The sequence below is a fragment of the Dendrobates tinctorius genome, unplaced genomic scaffold (genome assembly GCF_039654945.1).
Source record: "Dendrobates tinctorius isolate UK_male_01 unplaced genomic scaffold, ASM3965494v1 ptg000062l, whole genome shotgun sequence".
Lineage (NCBI taxonomy): Eukaryota > Metazoa > Chordata > Amphibia > Anura > Dendrobatidae > Dendrobates > Dendrobates tinctorius.
Window position 1 is genome coordinate 41,192,373 of NW_027361730.1, and position 19,224 is coordinate 41,211,596.

A 19,224-nucleotide genomic window follows, 5' to 3' on the forward strand; every position below is an offset into this window, starting at 1 on the left:
AAAAAAGGATCGCGCTCGTACAGCTTTCCATTTTTTTCCCGGCAGGGACGTAATGCCACACCCATGGCCGGTTAGCTCAGTTGGTTAGAGCGTGGTGCTAATAACGCCAAGGTCGCGGGTTCGATCCCCGTACGGGCCAGGAGCAGCTTTTTAGAGGTCATGTTCACTAGTTTCATCCCAGGTAGATCGATGCTGAAGCTGGTTTCTTCCGATTCCGCATTTTGCTCACAGTGTTTACCGTCTCGAATCGTGTGCCTAACTGATTTGCAGAAGTAGTTGTCTCTATGTTGTGGTGTTAATTGAAGCCTGTAGCAGGCATTTACTAACTATAGTTGGTGTGGATTTTGCTGTTGACATTTGTGTCATTGTTGATAAACTACACGGTGTCCTTGCTATTCAAGGACACCCCATCGACATGTCCTGCAGAAGAGCGGAGAAGAGGGAATTGTCTGCAGAGATGAGCAGAGCATGTCCAAAGTTATCATGGCATCTAGAACAGATGGAAACAAAAAGGATGAGAAAGACTCCAATAAGAGCAAACATCATCTATAAAGGTACCTGGATGTCAAAGTTTATTTGCGCTACTTCCTGCTTCTATTCAGTATTGAGGCTCCTGTATGTAGGGTAAAAATGGCTAATAACCACTTCTACTATCTCTTCGCCCTTGTTAAGGACACTAGATCCTTCTAGGGTCAGTGTGCTGCCTAGAAAAAACCGCTGTGTGAATGAGGCCATAGTTGTCAGCCGAGCAAAAGTTTGACTAAATCTCCCAGACACTATAGACAGCTTTGCCATCATTCGGATGTCTGCTGGCTGGCCCATTTCTCTCATCCAAAGGAGCACTGACTCTGGCCAGTGAGGGCAAAATGGCAGTTTTCTTCACAGTCTCACCTCTCTTATCTGAAAGTGCAAAAAAGGAAAAATGAGCAGGGCCCACAGTGGATCCTCTGAGCACTCACATGCCTCGTGTGCACTTTCTCGGAGTGTGATGTCAGAGGTTTCGACGCAGCCAATCCTCGTTAGTATAGTGGTGAGTATCCCCGCCTGTCACGCGGGAGACCGGGGTTCGATTCCCCGACGGGGAGGTTTCTTATGTTCTTGCCACTGCTACGTGAACCTGATTGATCCGGCAATATCTTCATAAGCAGGAGCTTTTGATCTTTTATTGTTCGACTGTCACGCGTTACATATGCGTCTACCACCAAAAGTCCCTACATGTGTGCTAAATCCATCCCCCCCCCCCCCCCCTAAAAAAAAAAAAAAAAGGATCGCGCTCGTACAGCTTTCCATTTTTTTCCCGGCAGGGACGTAATGCCACACCCATGGCCGGTTAGCTCAGTTGGTTAGAGCGTGGTGCTAATAACGCCAAGGTCGAGGGTTCGATCCCCGTACGGGCCAGGAGCAGCTTTTTAGAGGTCATGTTCACTAGTTTCATCCCAGGTAGATCGATGCTGAAGCTGGTTTCTTCCGATTCCGCATTTTGCTCACAGTGTTTACCGTCTCGAATCGTGTGCCTAACTGATTTGCAGAAGTAGTTGTCTCTATGTTGTGGTGTTAATTGAAGCCTGTAGCAGGCATTTACTAACTATAGTTGGTGTGGATTTTGCTGTTGACATTTGTGTCATTGTTGATAAACTACACGGTGTCCTTGCTATTCAAGGACACCCCATCGACATGTCCTGCAGAAGAGCGGAGAAGAGGGAATTGTCTGCAGAGATGAGCAGAGCATGTCCAAAGTTATCATGGCATCTAGAACAGATGGAAACCAAAAGGATGAGGTCATGTTCACTAGTTTCATCCCAGGTAGATCGATGCTGAAGCTGGTTTCTTCCGATTCCGCATTTTGCTCACAGTGTTTACCGTCTCGAATCGTGTGCCTAACTGATTTGCAGAAGTAGTTGTCTCTATGTTGTGGTGTTAATTGAAGCCTGTAGCAGGCATTTACTAACTATAGTTGGTGTGGATTTTGCTGTTGACATTTGTGTCATTGTTGATAAACTACACGGTGTCCTTGCTATTCAAGGACACCCCATCGACATGTCCTGCAGAAGAGCGGAGAAGAGGGAATTGTCTGCAGAGATGAGCAGAGCATGTCCAAAGTTATCATGGCATCTAGAACAGATGGAAACCAAAAGGATGAGAAAGACTCCAATAAGAGCAAACATCATCTATAAAGGTACCTGGATGTCAAAGTTTATTTGCGCTACTTCCTGCTTCTATTCAGTATTGAGGCTCCTGTATGTAGGGTAAAAATGGCTAATAACCACTTCTACTATCTCTTCGCCCTTGTTAAGGACACTAGATCCTTCTAGGGTCAGTGTGCTGCCTAGAAAAAACCGCTGTGTGAATGAGGCCATAGTTGTCAGCCGAGCAAAAGTTTGACTAAATCTCCCAGACACTATAGACAGCTTTGCCATCATTCGGATGTCTGCTGGCTGGCCCATTTCTCTCATCCAAAGGAGCACTGACTCTGGCCAGTGAGGGCAAAATGGCAGTTTTCTTCACAGTCTCACCTCTCTTATCTGAAAGTGCAAAAAAGGAAAAATGAGCAGGGCCCACAGTGGATCCTCTGAGCACTCACATGCCTCGTGTGCACTTTCTCGGAGTGTGATGTCAGAGGTTTCGACGCAGCCAATCCTCGTTAGTATAGTGGTGAGTATCCCCGCCTGTCACGCGGGAGACCAGGGTTCGATTCCCCGACGGGGAGGTTTCTTATGTTCTTGCCACTGCTACGTGAACCTGATTGATCCGGCAATATCTTCATAAGCAGGAGCTTTTGATCTTTTATTGTTCGACTGTCACGCGTTACATATGCGTCTACCACCAAAAGTCCCTACATGTGTGCTAAATCCATCCCCCCCCCCCCCCTAAAAAAAAAAAAAAAGGATCGCGCTCGTACAGCTTTCCATTTTTTTCCCGGCAGGGACGTAATGCCACACCCATGGCCGGTTAGCTCGGTTGGTTAGAGCGTGGTGCTAATAACGCCAAGGTCGCGGGTTCGATCCCCGTACGGGCCAGGAGCAGCTTTTTAGAGGTCATGTTCACTAGTTTCATCCCAGGTAGATCGATGCTGAAGCTGGTTTCTTCCGATTCCGCATTTTGCTCACAGTGTTTACCGTCTCGAATCGTGTGCCTAACTGATTTGCAGAAGTAGTTGTCTCTATGTTGTGGTGTTAATTGAAGCCTGTAGCAGGCATTTACTAACTATAGTTGGTGTGGATTTTGCTGTTGACATTTGTGTCATTGTTGATAAACTACACGGTGTCCTTGCTATTCAAGGACACCCCATCGACATGTCCTGCAGAAGAGCGGAGAAGAGGGAATTGTCTGCAGAGATGAGCAGAGCATGTCCAAAGTTATCATGGCATCTAGAACAGATGGAAACAAAAAGGATGAGAAAGACTCCAATAAGAGCAAACATCATCTATAAAGGTACCTGGATGTCAAAGTTTATTTGCGCTACTTCCTGCTTCTATTCAGTATTGAGGCTCCTGTATGTAGGGTAAAAATGGCTAATAACCACTTCTACTATCTCTTCGCCCTTGTTAAGGACACTAGATCCTTCTAGGGTCAGTGTGCTGCCTAGAAAAAACCGCTGTGTGAATGAGGCCATAGTTGTCAGCCGAGCAAAAGTTTGACTAAATCTCCCAGACACTATAGACAGCTTTGCCATCATTCGGATGTCTGCTGGCTGGCCCATTTCTCTCATCCAAAGGAGCACTGACTCTGGCCAGTGAGGGCAAAATGGCAGTTTTCTTCACAGTCTCACCTCTCTTATCTGAAAGTGCAAAAAAGGAAAAATGAGCAGGGCCCACAGTGGATCCTCTGAGCACTCACATGCCTCGTGTGCACTTTCTCGGAGTGTGATGTCAGAGGTTTCGACGCAGCCAATCCTCGTTAGTATAGTGGTGAGTATCCCCGCCTGTCACGCGGGAGACCGGGGTTCGATTCCCCGACGGGGAGGTTTCTTATGTTCTTGCCACTGCTACGTGAACCTGATTGATCCGGCAATATCTTCATAAGCAGGAGCTTTTGATCTTTTATTGTTCGACTGTCACGCGTTACATATGCGTCTACCACCAAATGTCCCTACATGTGTGCTAAATCCTTCCCCCCCCCCCCTAAAAAAAAAAAAAAAGGATCGCGCTCGTACAGCTTTCCATTTTTTTCCCGGCAGGGACGTAATGCCACACCCATGGCCGGTTAGCTCAGTTGGTTAGAGCGTGGTGCTAATAACGCCAAGGTCGCGGGTTCGATCCCCGTACGGGCCAGGAGCAGCTTTTTAGAGGTCATGTTCACTAGTTTCATCCCAGGTAGATCGATGCTGAAGCTGGTTTCTTCCGATTCCGCATTTTGCTCACAGTGTTTACCGTCTCGAATCGTGTGCCTAACTGATTTGCAGAAGTAGTTGTCTCTATGTTGTGGTGTTAATTGAAGCCTGTAGCAGGCATTTACTAACTATAGTTGGTGTGGATTTTGCTGTTGACATTTGTGTCATTGTTGATAAACTACACGGTGTCCTTGCTATTCAAGGACACCCCATCGACATGTCCTGCAGAAGAGCGGAGAAGAGGGAATTGTCTGCAGAGATGAGCAGAGCATGTCCAAAGTTATCATGGCATCTAGAACAGATGGAAACAAAAAGGATGAGAAAGACTCCAATAAGAGCAAACATCATCTATAAAGGTACCTGGATGTCAAAGTTTATTTGCGCTACTTCCTGCTTCTATTCAGTATTGAGGCTCCTGTATGTAGGGTAAAAATGGCTAATAACCACTTCTACTATCTCTTCGCCCTTGTTAAGGACACTAGATCCTTCTAGGGTCAGTGTGCTGCCTAGAAAAAACCGCTGTGTGAATGAGGCCATAGTTGTCAGCCGAGCAAAAGTTTGACTAAATCTCCCAGACACTATAGACAGCTTTGCCATCATTCGGATGTCTGCTGGCTGGCCCATTTCTCTCATCCAAAGGAGCACTGACTCTGGCCAGTGAGGGCAAAATGGCAGTTTTCTTCACAGTCTCACCTCTCTTATCTGAAAGTGCAAAAAAGGAAAAATGAGCAGGGCCCACAGTGGATCCTCTGAGCACTCACATGCCTCGTGTGCACTTTCTCGGAGTGTGATGTCAGAGGTTTCGACGCAGCCAATCCTCGTTAGTATAGTGGTGAGTATCCCCGCCTGTCACGCGGGAGACCGGGGTTCGATTCCCCGACGGGGAGGTTTCTTATGTTCTTGCCACTGCTACGTGAACCTGATTGATCCGGCAATATCTTCATAAGCAGGAGCTTTTGATCTTTTATTGTTCGACTGTCACGCGTTACATATGCGTCTACCACCAAAAGTCCCTACATGTGTGCTAAATCCATCCCCCCCCCCCCCCCCCCTAAAAAAAAAAAAAAAGGATCGCGCTCGTACAGCTTTCCATTTTTTTCCCGGCAGGGACGTAATGCCACACCCATGGCCGGTTAGCTCAGTTGGTTAGAGCGTGGTGCTAATAACGCCAAGGTCGAGGGTTCGATCCCCGTACGGGCCAGGAGCAGCTTTTTAGAGGTCATGTTCACTAGTTTCATCCCAGGTAGATCGATGCTGAAGCTGGTTTCTTCCGATTCCGCATTTTGCTCACAGTGTTTACCGTCTCGAATCGTGTGCCTAACTGATTTGCAGAAGTAGTTGTCTCTATGTTGTGGTGTTAATTGAAGCCTGTAGCAGGCATTTACTAACTATAGTTGGTGTGGATTTTGCTGTTGACATTTGTGTCATTGTTGATAAACTACACGGTGTCCTTGCTATTCAAGGACACCCCATCGACATGTCCTGCAGAAGAGCGGAGAAGAGGGAATTGTCTGCAGAGATGAGCAGAGCATGTCCAAAGTTATCATGGCATCTAGAACAGATGGAAACCAAAAGGATGAGAAAGACTCCAATAAGAGCAAACATCATCTATAAAGGTACCTGGATGTCAAAGTTTATTTGCGCTACTTCCTGCTTCTATTCAGTATTGAGGCTCCTGTATGTAGGGTAAAAATGGCTAATAACCACTTCTACTATCTCTTCGCCCTTGTTAAGGACACTAGATCCTTCTAGGGTCAGTGTGCTGCCTAGAAAAAACCGCTGTGTGAATGAGGCCATAGTTGTCAGCCGAGCAAAAGTTTGACTAAATCTCCCAGACACTATAGACAGCTTTGCCATCATTCGGATGTCTGCTGGCTGGCCCATTTCTCTCATCCAAAGGAGCACTGACTCTGGCCAGTGAGGGCAAAATGGCAGTTTTCTTCACAGTCTCACCTCTCTTATCTGAAAGTGCAAAAAAGGAAAAATGAGCAGGGCCCACAGTGGATCCTCTGAGCACTCACATGCCTCGTGTGCACTTTCTCGGAGTGTGATGTCAGAGGTTTCGACGCAGCCAATCCTCGTTAGTATAGTGGTGAGTATCCCCGCCTGTCACGCGGGAGACCAGGGTTCGATTCCCCGACGGGGAGGTTTCTTATGTTCTTGCCACTGCTACGTGAACCTGATTGATCCGGCAATATCTTCATAAGCAGGAGCTTTTGATCTTTTATTGTTCGACTGTCACGCGTTACATATGCGTCTACCACCAAAAGTCCCTACATGTGTGCTAAATCCATCCCCCCCCCCCCCTAAAAAAAAAAAAAAAGGATCGCGCACGTACAGCTTTCCATTTTTTTCCCGGCAGGGACGTAATGCCACACCCATGGCCGGTTAGCTCGGTTGGTTAGAGCGTGGTGCTAATAACGCCAAGGTCGCGGGTTCGATCCCCGTACGGGCCAGGAGCAGCTTTTTAGAGGTCATGTTCACTAGTTTCATCCCAGGTAGATCGATGCTGAAGCTGGTTTCTTCCGATTCCGCATTTTGCTCACAGTGTTTACCGTCTCGAATCGTGTGCCTAACTGATTTGCAGAAGTAGTTGTCTCTATGTTGTGGTGTTAATTGAAGCCTGTAGCAGGCATTTACTAACTATAGTTGGTGTGGATTTTGCTGTTGACATTTGTGTCATTGTTGATAAACTACACGGTGTCCTTGCTATTCAAGGACACCCCATCGACATGTCCTGCAGAAGAGCGGAGAAGAGGGAATTGTCTGCAGAGATGAGCAGAGCATGTCCAAAGTTATCATGGCATCTAGAACAGATGGAAACAAAAAGGATGAGAAAGACTCCAATAAGAGCAAACATCATCTATAAAGGTACCTGGATGTCAAAGTTTATTTGCGCTACTTCCTGCTTCTATTCAGTATTGAGGCTCCTGTATGTAGGGTAAAAATGGCTAATAACCACTTCTACTATCTCTTCGCCCTTGTTAAGGACACTAGATCCTTCTAGGGTCAGTGTGCTGCCTAGAAAAAACCGCTGTGTGAATGAGGCCATAGTTGTCAGCCGAGCAAAAGTTTGACTAAATCTCCCAGACACTATAGACAGCTTTGCCATCATTCGGATGTCTGCTGGCTGGCCCATTTCTCTCATCCAAAGGAGCACTGACTCTGGCCAGTGAGGGCAAAATGGCAGTTTTCTTCACAGTCTCACCTCTCTTATCTGAAAGTGCAAAAAAGGAAAAATGAGCAGGGCCCACAGTGGATCCTCTGAGCACTCACATGCCTCGTGTGCACTTTCTCGGAGTGTGATGTCAGAGGTTTCGACGCAGCCAATCCTCGTTAGTATAGTGGTGAGTATCCCCGCCTGTCACGCGGGAGACCGGGGTTCGATTCCCCGACGGGGAGGTTTCTTATGTTCTTGCCACTGCTACGTGAACCTGATTGATCCGGCAATATCTTCATAAGCAGGAGCTTTTGATCTTTTATTGTTCGACTGTCACGCGTTACATATGCGTCTACCACCAAATGTCCCTACATGTGTGCTAAATCCATCCCCCCCCCCCCCTAAAAAAAAAAAAAAAAGGATCGCGCTCGTACAGCTTTCCATTTTTTTCCCGGCAGGGACGTAATGCCACACCCATGGCCGGTTAGCTCAGTTGGTTAGAGCGTGGTGCTAATAACGCCAAGGTCGCGGGTTCGATCCCCGTACGGGCCAGGAGCAGCTTTTTAGAGGTCATGTTCACTAGTTTCATCCCAGGTAGATCGATGCTGAAGCTGGTTTCTTCCGATTCCGCATTTTGCTCACAGTGTTTACCGTCTCGAATCGTGTGCCTAACTGATTTGCAGAAGTAGTTGTCTCTATGTTGTGGTGTTAATTGAAGCCTGTAGCAGGCATTTACTAACTATAGTTGGTGTGGATTTTGCTGTTGACATTTGTGTCATTGTTGATAAACTACACGGTGTCCTTGCTATTCAAGGACACCCCATCGACATGTCCTGCAGAAGAGCGGAGAAGAGGGAATTGTCTGCAGAGATGAGCAGAGCATGTCCAAAGTTATCATGGCATCTAGAACAGATGGAAACAAAAAGGATGAGAAAGACTCCAATAAGAGCAAACATCATCTATAAAGGTACCTGGATGTCAAAGTTTATTTGCGCTACTTCCTGCTTCTATTCAGTATTGAGGCTCCTGTATGTAGGGTAAAAATGGCTAATAACCACTTCTACTATCTCTTCGCCCTTGTTAAGGACACTAGATCCTTCTAGGGTCAGTGTGCTGCCTAGAAAAAACCGCTGTGTGAATGAGGCCATAGTTGTCAGCCGAGCAAAAGTTTGACTAAATCTCCCAGACACTATAGACAGCTTTGCCATCATTCGGATGTCTGCTGGCTGGCCCATTTCTCTCATCCAAAGGAGCACTGACTCTGGCCAGTGAGGGCAAAATGGCAGTTTTCTTCACAGTCTCACCTCTCTTATCTGAAAGTGCAAAAAAGGAAAAATGAGCAGGGCCCACAGTGGATCCTCTGAGCACTCACATGCCTCGTGTGCACTTTCTCGGAGTGTGATGTCAGAGGTTTCGACGCAGCCAATCCTCGTTAGTATAGTGGTGAGTATCCCCGCCTGTCACGCGGGAGACCGGGGTTCGATTCCCCGACGGGGAGGTTTCTTATGTTCTTGCCACTGCTACGTGAACCTGATTGATCCGGCAATATCTTCATAAGCAGGAGCTTTTGATCTTTTATTGTTCGACTGTCACGCGTTACATATGCGTCTACCACCAAAAGTCCCTACATGTGTGCTAAATCCATCCCCCCCCCCCCCCCCCCTAAAAAAAAAAAAAAAGGATCGCGCTCGTACAGCTTTCCATTTTTTTCCCGGCAGGGACGTAGTGCCACACCCATGGCCGGTTAGCTCAGTTGGTTAGAGCGTGGTGCTAATAACGCCAAGGTCGCGGGTTCGATCCCCGTACGGGCCAGGAGCAGCTTTTTAGAGGTCATGTTCACTAGTTTCATCCCAGGTAGATCGATGCTGAAGCTGGTTTCTTCCGATTCCGCATTTTGCTCACAGTGTTTACCGTCTCGAATCGTGTGCCTAACTGATTTGCAGAAGTAGTTGTCTCTATGTTGTGGTGTTAATTGAAGCCTGTAGCAGGCATTTACTAACTATAGTTGGTGTGGATTTTGCTGTTGACATTTGTGTCATTGTTGATAAACTACACGGTGTCCTTGCTATTCAAGGACACCCCATCGACATGTCCTGCAGAAGAGCGGAGAAGAGGGAATTGTCTGCAGAGATGAGCAGAGCATGTCCAAAGTTATCATGGCATCTAGAACAGATGGAAACAAAAAGGATGAGAAAGACTCCAATAAGAGCAAACATCATCTATAAAGGTACCTGGATGTCAAAGTTTATTTGCGCTACTTCCTGCTTCTATTCAGTATTGAGGCTCCTGTATGTAGGGTAAAAATGGCTAATAACCACTTCTACTATCTCTTCGCCCTTGTTAAGGACACTAGATCCTTCTAGGGTCAGTGTGCTGCCTAGAAAAAACCGCTGTGTGAATGAGGCCATAGTTGTCAGCCGAGCAAAAGTTTGACTAAATCTCCCAGACACTATAGACAGCTTTGCCATCATTCGGATGTCTGCTGGCTGGCCCATTTCTCTCATCCAAAGGAGCACTGACTCTGGCCAGTGAGGGCAAAATGGCAGTTTTCTTCACAGTCTCACCTCTCTTATCTGAAAGTGCAAAAAAGGAAAAATGAGCAGGGCCCACAGTGGATCCTCTGAGCACTCACATGCCTCATGTGCACTTTCTCGGAGTGTGATGTCAGAGGTTTCGACGCAGCCAATCCTCGTTAGTATAGTGGTGAGTATCCCCGCCTGTCACGCGGGAGGCCGGGGTTCAATTCCCCGACGGGGAGGTTTCTTATGTTCTTGCCACTGCTACGTGAACCTGATTGATCCGGCAATATCTTCATAAGCAGGAGCTTTTGATCTTTTATTGTTCGACTGTCACGCGTTACATATGCGTCTACCACCAAAAGTCCCTACATGTGTGCTAAATCCATCCCCCCCCCCCCCCTAAAAAAAAAAAAAAGGATCGCGCTCGTACAGCTTTCCATTTTTTTCCCGGCAGGGACGTAATGCCACACCCATGGCCGGTTAGCTCAGTTGGTTAGAGCGTGGTGCTAATAACGCCAAGGTCGCGGGTTCGATCCCCGTACGGGCCAGGAGCAGCTTTTTAGAGGTCATGTTCACTAGTTTCATCCCAGGTAGATCGATGCTGAAGCTGGTTTCTTCCGATTCCGCATTTTGCTCACAGTGTTTACCGTCTCGAATCGTGTGCCTAACTGATTTGCAGAAGTAGTTGTCTCTATGTTGTGGTGTTAATTGAAGCCTGTAGCAGGCATTTACTAACTATAGTTGGTGTGGATTTTGCTGTTGACATTTGTGTCATTGTTGATAAACTACACGGTGTCCTTGCTATTCAAGGACACCCCATCGACATGTCCTGCAGAAGAGCGGAGAAGAGGGAATTGTCTGCAGAGATGAGCAGAGCATGTCCAAAGTTATCATGGCATCTAGAACAGATGGAAACAAAAAGGATGAGAAAGACTCCAATAAGAGCAAACATCATCTATAAAGGTACCTGGATGTCAAAGTTTATTTGCGCTACTTCCTGCTTCTATTCAGTATTGAGGCTCCTGTATGTAGGGTAAAAATGGCTAATAACCACTTCTACTATCTCTTCGCCCTTGTTAAGGACACTAGATCCTTCTAGGGTCAGTGTGCTGCCTAGAAAAAACCGCTGTGTGAATGAGGCCATAGTTGTCAGCCGAGCAAAAGTTTGACTAAATCTCCCAGACACTATAGACAGCTTTGCCATCATTCGGATGTCTGCTGGCTGGCCCATTTCTCTCATCCAAAGGAGCACTGACTCTGGCCAGTGAGGGCAAAATGGCAGTTTTCTTCACAGTCTCACCTCTCTTATCTGAAAGTGCAAAAAAGGAAAAATGAGCAGGGCCCACAGTGGATCCTCTGAGCACTCACATGCCTCGTGTGCACTTTCTCGGAGTGTGATGTCAGAGGTTTCGACGCAGCCAATCCTCGTTAGTATAGTGGTGAGTATCCCCGCCTGTCACGCGGGAGACCGGGGTTCGATTCCCCGACGGGGAGGTTTCTTATGTTCTTGCCACTGCTACGTGAACCTGATTGATCCGGCAATATCTTCATAAGCAGGAGCTTTTGATCTTTTATTGTTCGACTGTCACGCGTTACATATGCGTCTACCACCAAAAGTCCCTACATGTGTGCTAAATCCATCCCCCCCCCCCCCCTAAAAAAAAAAAAAAGGATCGCGCTCGTACAGCTTTCCATTTTTTTCCCGGCAGGGACGTAATGCCACACCCATGGCCGGTTAGCTCAGTTGGTTAGAGCGTGGTGCTAATAACGCCAAGGTCGCGGGTTCGATCCCCGTACGGGCCAGGAGCAGCTTTTTAGAGGTCATGTTCACTAGTTTCATCCCAGGTAGATCGATGCTGAAGCTGGTTTCTTCCGATTCCGCATTTTGCTCACAGTGTTTACCGTCTCGAATCGTGTGCCTAACTGATTTGCAGAAGTAGTTGTCTCTATGTTGTGGTGTTAATTGAAGCCTGTAGCAGGCATTTACTAACTATAGTTGGTGTGGATTTTGCTGTTGACATTTGTGTCATTGTTGATAAACTACACGGTGTCCTTGCTATTCAAGGACACCCCATCGACATGTCCTGCAGAAGAGCGGAGAAGAGGGAATTGTCTGCAGAGATGAGCAGAGCATGTCCAAAGTTATCATGGCATCTAGAACAGATGGAAACAAAAAGGATGAGAAAGACTCCAATAAGAGCAAACATCATCTATAAAGGTACCTGGATGTCAAAGTTTATTTGCGCTACTTCCTGCTTCTATTCAGTATTGAGGCTCCTGTATGTAGGGTAAAAATGGCTAATAACCACTTCTACTATCTCTTCGCCCTTGTTAAGGACACTAGATCCTTCTAGGGTCAGTGTGCTGCCTAGAAAAAACCGCTGTGTGAATGAGGCCATAGTTGTCAGCCGAGCAAAAGTTTGACTAAATCTCCCAGACACTATAGACAGCTTTGCCATCATTCGGATGTCTGCTGGCTGGCCCATTTCTCTCATCCAAAGGAGCACTGACTCTGGCCAGTGAGGGCAAAATGGCAGTTTTCTTCACAGTCTCACCTCTCTTATCTGAAAGTGCAAAAAAGGAAAAATGAGCAGGGCCCACAGTGGATCCTCTGAGCACTCACATGCCTCGTGTGCACTTTCTCGGAGTGTGATGTCAGAGGTTTCGACGCAGCCAATCCTCGTTAGTATAGTGGTGAGTATCCCCGCCTGTCACGCGGGAGACCGGGGTTCGATTCCCCGACGGGGAGGTTTCTTATGTTCTTGCCACTGCTACGTGAACCTGATTGATCCGGCAATATCTTCATAAGCAGGAGCTTTTGATCTTTTATTGTTCGACTTTCACGCGTTACATATGCGTCTACCACCAAAAGTCCCTACATGTGTGCTAAATCCATCCCCCCCCCCCCCCTAAAAAAAAAAAAAAAGGATCGCGCTCGTACAGCTTTCCATTTTTTTCCCGGCAGGGACGTAGTGCCACACCCATGGCCGGTTAGCTCAGTTGGTTAGAGCGTGGTGCTAATAACGCCAAGGTCGCGGGTTCGATCCCCGTACGGGCCAGGAGCAGCTTTTTAGAGGTCATGTTCACTAGTTTCATCCCAGGTAGATCGATGCTGAAGCTGGTTTCTTCCGATTCCGCATTTTGCTCACAGTGTTTACCGTCTCGAATCGTGTGCCTAACTGATTTGCAGAAGTAGTTGTCTCTATGTTGTGGTGTTAATTGAAGCCTGTAGCAGGCATTTACTAACTATAGTTGGTGTGGATTTTGCTGTTGACATTTGTGTCATTGTTGATAAACTACACGGTGTCCTTGCTATTCAAGGACACCCCATCGACATGTCCTGCAGAAGAGCGGAGAAGAGGGAATTGTCTGCAGAGATGAGCAGAGCATGTCCAAAGTTATCATGGCATCTAGAACAGATGGAAACAAAAAGGATGAGAAAGACTCCAATAAGAGCAAACATCATCTATAAAGGTACCTGGATGTCAAAGTTTATTTGCGCTACTTCCTGCTTCTATTCAGTATTGAGGCTCCTGTATGTAGGGTAAAAATGGCTAATAACCACTTCTACTATCTCTTCGCCCTTGTTAAGGACACTAGATCCTTCTAGGGTCAGTGTGCTGCCTAGAAAAAACCGCTGTGTGAATGAGGCCATAGTTGTCAGCCGAGCAAAAGTTTGACTAAATCTCCCAGACACTATAGACAGCTTTGCCATCATTCGGATGTCTGCTGGCTGGCCCATTTCTCTCATCCAAAGGAGCACTGACTCTGGCCAGTGAGGGCAAAATGGCAGTTTTCTTCACAGTCTCACCTCTCTTATCTGAAAGTGCAAAAAAGGAAAAATGAGCAGGGCCCACAGTGGATCCTCTGAGCACTCACATGCCTCGTGTGCACTTTCTCGGAGTGTGATGTCAGAGGTTTCGACGCAGCCAATCCTCGTTAGTATAGTGGTGAGTATCCCCGCCTGTCACGCGGGAGACCGGGGTTCGATTCCCCGACGGGGAGGTTTCTTATGTTCTTGCCACTGCTACGTGAACCTGATTGATCCGGCAATATCTTCATAAGCAGGAGCTTTTGATCTTTTATTGTTCGACTGTCACGCGTTACATATGCGTCTACCACCAAAAGTCCCTACATGTGTGCTAAATCCATCCCCCCCCCCCCCCTAAAAAAAAAAAAAAAAGGATCGCGCTCGTACAGCTTTCCATTTTTTTCCCGGCAGGGACGTAATGCCACACCCATGGCCGGTTAGCTCAGTTGGTTAGAGCGTGGTGCTAATAACGCCAAGGTCGCGGGTTCGATCCCCGTACGGGCCAGGAGCAGCTTTTTAGAGGTCATGTTCACTAGTTTCATCCCAGGTAGATCGATGCTGAAGCTGGTTTCTTCCGATTCCGCATTTTGCTCACAGTGTTTACCGTCTCGAATCGTGTGCCTAACTGATTTGCAGAAGTAGTTGTCTCTATGTTGTGGTGTTAATTGAAGCCTGTAGCAGGCATTTACTAACTATAGTTGGTGTGGATTTTGCTGTTGACATTTGTGTCATTGTTGATAAACTACACGGTGTCCTTGCTATTCAAGGACACCCCATCGACATGTCCTGCAGAAGAGCGGAGAAGAGGGAATTGTCTGCAGAGATGAGCAGAGCATGTCCAAAGTTATCATGGCATCTAGAACAGATGGAAACCAAAAGGATGAGAAAGACTCCAATAAGAGCAAACATCATCTATAAAGGTACCTGCATGTCAAAGTTTATTTGCGCTACTTCCTGCTTCTATTCAGTATTGAGGCTCCTGTATGTAGGGTAAAAATGGCTAATAACCACTTCTACTATCTCTTCGCCCTTGTTAAGGACACTAGATCCTTCTAGGGTCAGTGTGCTGCCTAGAAAAAACCGCTGTGTGAATGAGGCCATAGTTGTCAGCCGAGCAAAAGTTTGACTAAATCTCCCAGACACTATAGACAGCTTTGCCATCATTCGGATGTCTGCTGGCTGGCCCATTTCTCTCATCCAAAGGAGCACTGACTCTGGCCAGTGAGGGCAAAATGGCAGTTTTCTTCACAGTCTCACCTCTCTTATCTGAAAGTGCAAAAAAGGAAAAATGAGCAGGGCCCACAGTGGATCCTCTGAGCACTCACATGCCTCGTGTGCACTTTCTCGGAGTGTGATGTCAGAGGTTTCGACGCAGCCAATCCTCGTTAGTATAGTGGTGAGTATCCCCGCCTGTCACGCGGGAGACCGGGGTTCGATTCCCCGACGGGGAGGTTTCTTATGTTCTTGCCACTGCTACGTGAACCTGATTGATCCGGCAATATCTTCATAAGCAGGAGCTTTTGATCTTTTATTGTTCGACTGTCACGCGTTACATATGCGTCTACCACCAAAAGTCCCTACATGTGTGCTAAATCCATCCCCCCCCCCCCTAAAAAAAAAAAAAAAGGATCGCGCTCGTACAGCTTTCCATTTTTTTCCCGGCAGGGACGTAATGCCACACCCATGGCCGGTTAGCTCAGTTGGTTAGAGCGTGGTGCTAATAACGCCAAGGTCGTGGGTTCGATCCCCGTACGGGCCAGGAGCAGCTTTTTAGAGATCATGTTCACTAGTTTCATCCCAGGTAGATCGATGCTGAAGCTGGTTTCTTCCGATTCCGCATTTTGCTCACAGTGTTTACCGTCTCGAATCGTGTGCCTAACTGATTTGCAGAAGTAGTTGTCTCTATGTTGTGGTGTTAATTGAAGCCTGTAGCAGGCATTTACTAACTATAGTTGGTGTGGATTTTGCTGTTGACATTTGTGTCATTGTTGATAAACTACACGGTGTCCTTGCTATTCAAGGACACCCCATCGACATGTCCTGCAGAAGAGCGGAGAAGAGGGAATTGTCTGCAGAGATGAGCAGAGCATGTCCAAAGTTATCATGGCATCTAGAACAGATGGAAACCAAAAGGATGAGAAAGACTACAATAAGAGCAAACATCATCTATAAAGGTACCTGGATGTCAAAGTTTATTTGCGCTACTTCCTGCTTCTATTCAGTATTGAGGCTCCTGTATGTAGGGTAAAAATGGCTAATAACCACTTCTACTATCTCTTCGCCCTTGTTAAGGACACTAGATCCTTCTAGGGTCAGTGTGCTGCCTAGAAAAAACCGCTGTGTGAATGAGGCCATAGTTGTCAGCCGAGCAAAAGTTTGACTAAATCTCCCAGACACTATAGACAGCTTTGCCATCATTCGGATGTCTGCTGGCTGGCCCATTTCTCTCATCCAAAGGAGCACTGACTCTGGCCAGTGAGGGCAAAATGGCAGTTTTCTTCACAGTCTCACCTCTCTTATCTGAAAGTGCAAAAAAGGAAAAATGAGCAGGGCCCACAGTGGATCCTCTGAGCACTCACATGCCTCGTGTGCACTTTCTCGGAGTGTGATGTCAGAAGTTTCGACGCAGCCAATCCTCGTTAGTATAGTGGTGAGTATCCCCGCCTGTCACGCGGGAGACCGGGGTTCGATTCCCCGACGGGGAGGTTTCTTATGTTCTTGCCACTGCTACGTGAACCTGATTGATCCGGCAATATCTTCATAAGCAGGAGCTTTTGATCTTTTATTGTTCGACTGTCACGCGTTACATATGCGTCTACCACCAAAAGTCCCTACATGTGTGCTAAATCCATCCCCCCCCCCCCCTAAAAAAAAAAAAAAAGGATCGCGCTCGTACAGCTTTCCATTTTTTTCCCGGCAGGGACGTAATGCCACACCCATGGCCGGTTAGCTCAGTTGGTTAGAGCGTGGTGCTAATAACGCCAAGGTCGCGGGTTCGATCCCCGTACGGGCCAGGAGCAGCTTTTTAGAGGTCATGTTCACTAGTTTCATCCCAGGTAGATCGATGCTGAAGCTGGTTTCTTCCGATTCCGCATTTTGCTCACAGTGTTTACCGTCTCGAATCGTGTGCCTAACTGATTTGCAGAAGTAGTTGTCTCTATGTTGTGGTGTTAATTGAAGCCTGTAGCAGGCATTTACTAACTATAGTTGGTGTGGATTTTGCTGTTGACATTTGTGTCATTGTTGATAAACTACACGGTGTCCTTGCTATTCAAGGACACCCCATCGACATGTCCTGCAGAAGAGCGGAGAAGAGGGAATTGTCTGCAGAGATGAGCAGAGCATGTCCAAAGTTATCATGGCATCTAGAACAGATGGAAACAAAAAGGATGAGAAAGACTCCAATAAGAGCAAACATCATCTATAAAGGTACCTGGATGTCAAAGTTTATTTGCGCTACTTCCTGCTTCTATTCAGTATTGAGGCTCCTGTATGTAGGGTAAAAATGGCTAATAACCACTTCTACTATCTCTTCGCCCTTGTTAAGGACACTAGATCCTTCTAGGGTCAGTGTGCTGCCTAGAAAAAACCGCTGTGTGAATGAGGCCATAGTTGTCAGCCGAGCAAAAGTTTGACTAAATCTCCCAGACACTATAGACAGCTTTGCCATCATTCGGATGTCTGCTGGCTGGCCCATTTCTCTCATCCAAAGGAGCACTGACTCTGGCCAGTGAGGGCAAAATGGCAGTTTTCTTCACAGTCTCACCTCTCTTATCTGAAAGTGCAAAAAAGGAAAAATGAGCAGGGCCCACAGTGGATCCTCTGAGCACTCACATGCCTCGTGTGCACTTTCTCGGAGTGTGATGTCAGAGGTTTCGACGCAGCCAATCCTCGTTAGTATAGTGGTGAGTATCCCCGCCTGTCACGCGGGAGACCGGGGTTCGATTCCCCGACGGGGAGGTTTCTTATGTTCTTGCCACTGCTACGTGAACCTGATTGATCCGGCAATATCTTCATAAGCAGGAGCTTTTGATCTTTTATTGTTCGACTGTCACGCGTTACATATGCGTCTACCACCAAAAGTCCCTACATGTGTGCTAAATCCATCCCCCCCCCCCCTAAAAAAAAAAAAAAAGGATCGCGCTCGTACAGCTTTCCATTTTTTTCCCGGCAGGGACGTAATGCCACACCCATGGCCGGTTAGCTCAGTTGGTTAGAGCGTGGTGCTAATAACGCCAAGGTTGCGGGTTCGATCCCCGTACGGGCCAGGAGCAGCTTTTTAGAGGTCATGTTCACTAGTTTCATCCCAGGTAGATCGATGCTGAAGCTGGTTTCTTCCGATTCCGCATTTTGCTCACAGTGTTTACCGTCTCGAATCGTGTGCCTAACTGATTTGCAGAAGTAGTTGTCTCTATGTTGTGGTGTTAATTGAAGCCTGTAGCAGGCATTTACTAACTATAGTTGGTGTGGATTTTGCTGTTGACATTTGTGTCATTGTTGATAAACTACACGGTGTCCTTGCTATTCAAGGACACCCCATCGACATGTCCTGCAGAAGAGCGGAGAAGAGGGAATTGTCTGCAGAGATGAGCAGAGCATGTCCAAAGTTATCATGGCATCTAGAACAGATGGAAACAAAAAGGATGAGAAAGACTCCAATAAGAGCAAACATCATCTATAAAGGTACCTGGATGTCAAAGTTTATTTGCGCTACTTCCTGCTTCTATTCAGTATTGAGGCTCCTGTATGTAGGGTAAAAATGGCTAATAACCACTTCTACTATCTCTTCGCCCTTGTTAAGGACACTAGATCCTTCTAGGGTCAGTGTGCTGCCTAGAAAAAACCGCTGTGTGAATGAGGCCATAGTTGTCAGCCGAGCAAAAGTTTGACTAAATCTCCCAGACACTATAGACAGCTTTGCCATCATTCGGATGTCTGCTGGCTGGCCCATTTCTCTCATCCAAAGGAGCACTGACTCTGGCCAGTGAGGGCAAAATGGCAGTTTTCTTCACAGTCTCACCTCTCTTATCTGAAAGTGCAAAAAAGGAAAAATGAGCAGGGCCCACAGTGGATCCTCTGAGCACTCACATGCCTCGTGTGCACTTTCTCGGAGTGTGATGTCAGAGGTTTCGACGCAGCCAATCCTCGTTAGTATAGTGGTGAGTATCCCCGCCTGTCACGCGGGAGACCGGGGTTCGATTCCCCGACGGGGAGGTTTCTTATGTTCTTGCCACTGCTACGTGAACCTGATTGATCCGGCAATATCTTCATAAGCAGGAGCTTTTGATCTTTTATTGTTCGACTGTCACGCGTTACATATGCGTCTACCACCAAAAGTCCCTACATGTGTGCTAAATCCATCCCCCCCCCCCCCTAAAAAAAAAAAAAAAGGATCGCGCTCGTA

At 47.1% G+C, this 19,224-nt stretch overlaps 30 non-coding genes across 30 annotated transcripts; all 30 read left to right on the plus strand.

Moving 5' to 3' along the window:
* Window positions 1-65: 65 nt before the first annotated feature.
* Window positions 66-139, plus strand: TRNAI-AAU (transfer RNA isoleucine (anticodon AAU)). The gene has a single exon. It is a non-coding gene; the product is annotated as a tRNA-Ile (tRNA).
* Window positions 140-1,013: 874 nt separating this feature from the next.
* On the plus strand, window positions 1,014-1,085 carry TRNAD-GUC (transfer RNA aspartic acid (anticodon GUC)). Its single transcript has one exon. It is a non-coding gene; the product is annotated as a tRNA-Asp (tRNA).
* A 239-nt stretch (window positions 1,086-1,324) lies between these two features.
* TRNAI-AAU (transfer RNA isoleucine (anticodon AAU)) lies at window positions 1,325-1,398 on the plus strand. The gene has a single exon. It is a non-coding gene; the product is annotated as a tRNA-Ile (tRNA).
* Window positions 1,399-2,635: 1,237 nt separating this feature from the next.
* Window positions 2,636-2,707, plus strand: TRNAD-GUC (transfer RNA aspartic acid (anticodon GUC)). The gene has a single exon. It is a non-coding gene; the product is annotated as a tRNA-Asp (tRNA).
* A 236-nt stretch (window positions 2,708-2,943) lies between these two features.
* Window positions 2,944-3,017, plus strand: TRNAI-AAU (transfer RNA isoleucine (anticodon AAU)). The gene has a single exon. It is a non-coding gene; the product is annotated as a tRNA-Ile (tRNA).
* An 874-nt stretch (window positions 3,018-3,891) lies between these two features.
* Window positions 3,892-3,963, plus strand: TRNAD-GUC (transfer RNA aspartic acid (anticodon GUC)). Its single transcript has one exon. It is a non-coding gene; the product is annotated as a tRNA-Asp (tRNA).
* A 234-nt stretch (window positions 3,964-4,197) lies between these two features.
* TRNAI-AAU (transfer RNA isoleucine (anticodon AAU)) lies at window positions 4,198-4,271 on the plus strand. The gene has a single exon. It is a non-coding gene; the product is annotated as a tRNA-Ile (tRNA).
* Window positions 4,272-5,145: 874 nt separating this feature from the next.
* Window positions 5,146-5,217, plus strand: TRNAD-GUC (transfer RNA aspartic acid (anticodon GUC)). The gene has a single exon. It is a non-coding gene; the product is annotated as a tRNA-Asp (tRNA).
* Window positions 5,218-5,457: 240 nt separating this feature from the next.
* On the plus strand, window positions 5,458-5,531 carry TRNAI-AAU (transfer RNA isoleucine (anticodon AAU)). Its single transcript has one exon. It is a non-coding gene; the product is annotated as a tRNA-Ile (tRNA).
* Window positions 5,532-6,405: 874 nt separating this feature from the next.
* Window positions 6,406-6,477, plus strand: TRNAD-GUC (transfer RNA aspartic acid (anticodon GUC)). Its single transcript has one exon. It is a non-coding gene; the product is annotated as a tRNA-Asp (tRNA).
* A 235-nt stretch (window positions 6,478-6,712) lies between these two features.
* On the plus strand, window positions 6,713-6,786 carry TRNAI-AAU (transfer RNA isoleucine (anticodon AAU)). Its single transcript has one exon. It is a non-coding gene; the product is annotated as a tRNA-Ile (tRNA).
* Window positions 6,787-7,660: 874 nt separating this feature from the next.
* TRNAD-GUC (transfer RNA aspartic acid (anticodon GUC)) lies at window positions 7,661-7,732 on the plus strand. The gene has a single exon. It is a non-coding gene; the product is annotated as a tRNA-Asp (tRNA).
* A 236-nt stretch (window positions 7,733-7,968) lies between these two features.
* On the plus strand, window positions 7,969-8,042 carry TRNAI-AAU (transfer RNA isoleucine (anticodon AAU)). The gene has a single exon. It is a non-coding gene; the product is annotated as a tRNA-Ile (tRNA).
* Window positions 8,043-8,916: 874 nt separating this feature from the next.
* TRNAD-GUC (transfer RNA aspartic acid (anticodon GUC)) lies at window positions 8,917-8,988 on the plus strand. Its single transcript has one exon. It is a non-coding gene; the product is annotated as a tRNA-Asp (tRNA).
* Window positions 8,989-9,228: 240 nt separating this feature from the next.
* On the plus strand, window positions 9,229-9,302 carry TRNAI-AAU (transfer RNA isoleucine (anticodon AAU)). Its single transcript has one exon. It is a non-coding gene; the product is annotated as a tRNA-Ile (tRNA).
* Window positions 9,303-10,176: 874 nt separating this feature from the next.
* TRNAD-GUC (transfer RNA aspartic acid (anticodon GUC)) lies at window positions 10,177-10,248 on the plus strand. Its single transcript has one exon. It is a non-coding gene; the product is annotated as a tRNA-Asp (tRNA).
* Window positions 10,249-10,483: 235 nt separating this feature from the next.
* On the plus strand, window positions 10,484-10,557 carry TRNAI-AAU (transfer RNA isoleucine (anticodon AAU)). Its single transcript has one exon. It is a non-coding gene; the product is annotated as a tRNA-Ile (tRNA).
* Window positions 10,558-11,431: 874 nt separating this feature from the next.
* Window positions 11,432-11,503, plus strand: TRNAD-GUC (transfer RNA aspartic acid (anticodon GUC)). Its single transcript has one exon. It is a non-coding gene; the product is annotated as a tRNA-Asp (tRNA).
* Window positions 11,504-11,738: 235 nt separating this feature from the next.
* On the plus strand, window positions 11,739-11,812 carry TRNAI-AAU (transfer RNA isoleucine (anticodon AAU)). The gene has a single exon. It is a non-coding gene; the product is annotated as a tRNA-Ile (tRNA).
* An 874-nt stretch (window positions 11,813-12,686) lies between these two features.
* On the plus strand, window positions 12,687-12,758 carry TRNAD-GUC (transfer RNA aspartic acid (anticodon GUC)). Its single transcript has one exon. It is a non-coding gene; the product is annotated as a tRNA-Asp (tRNA).
* A 236-nt stretch (window positions 12,759-12,994) lies between these two features.
* Window positions 12,995-13,068, plus strand: TRNAI-AAU (transfer RNA isoleucine (anticodon AAU)). The gene has a single exon. It is a non-coding gene; the product is annotated as a tRNA-Ile (tRNA).
* An 874-nt stretch (window positions 13,069-13,942) lies between these two features.
* Window positions 13,943-14,014, plus strand: TRNAD-GUC (transfer RNA aspartic acid (anticodon GUC)). Its single transcript has one exon. It is a non-coding gene; the product is annotated as a tRNA-Asp (tRNA).
* Window positions 14,015-14,251: 237 nt separating this feature from the next.
* On the plus strand, window positions 14,252-14,325 carry TRNAI-AAU (transfer RNA isoleucine (anticodon AAU)). The gene has a single exon. It is a non-coding gene; the product is annotated as a tRNA-Ile (tRNA).
* An 874-nt stretch (window positions 14,326-15,199) lies between these two features.
* On the plus strand, window positions 15,200-15,271 carry TRNAD-GUC (transfer RNA aspartic acid (anticodon GUC)). Its single transcript has one exon. It is a non-coding gene; the product is annotated as a tRNA-Asp (tRNA).
* A 234-nt stretch (window positions 15,272-15,505) lies between these two features.
* Window positions 15,506-15,579, plus strand: TRNAI-AAU (transfer RNA isoleucine (anticodon AAU)). The gene has a single exon. It is a non-coding gene; the product is annotated as a tRNA-Ile (tRNA).
* An 874-nt stretch (window positions 15,580-16,453) lies between these two features.
* On the plus strand, window positions 16,454-16,525 carry TRNAD-GUC (transfer RNA aspartic acid (anticodon GUC)). The gene has a single exon. It is a non-coding gene; the product is annotated as a tRNA-Asp (tRNA).
* Window positions 16,526-16,760: 235 nt separating this feature from the next.
* Window positions 16,761-16,834, plus strand: TRNAI-AAU (transfer RNA isoleucine (anticodon AAU)). The gene has a single exon. It is a non-coding gene; the product is annotated as a tRNA-Ile (tRNA).
* An 874-nt stretch (window positions 16,835-17,708) lies between these two features.
* TRNAD-GUC (transfer RNA aspartic acid (anticodon GUC)) lies at window positions 17,709-17,780 on the plus strand. The gene has a single exon. It is a non-coding gene; the product is annotated as a tRNA-Asp (tRNA).
* Window positions 17,781-18,014: 234 nt separating this feature from the next.
* TRNAI-AAU (transfer RNA isoleucine (anticodon AAU)) lies at window positions 18,015-18,088 on the plus strand. The gene has a single exon. It is a non-coding gene; the product is annotated as a tRNA-Ile (tRNA).
* An 874-nt stretch (window positions 18,089-18,962) lies between these two features.
* Window positions 18,963-19,034, plus strand: TRNAD-GUC (transfer RNA aspartic acid (anticodon GUC)). Its single transcript has one exon. It is a non-coding gene; the product is annotated as a tRNA-Asp (tRNA).
* Window positions 19,035-19,224: the final 190 nt, after the last annotated feature.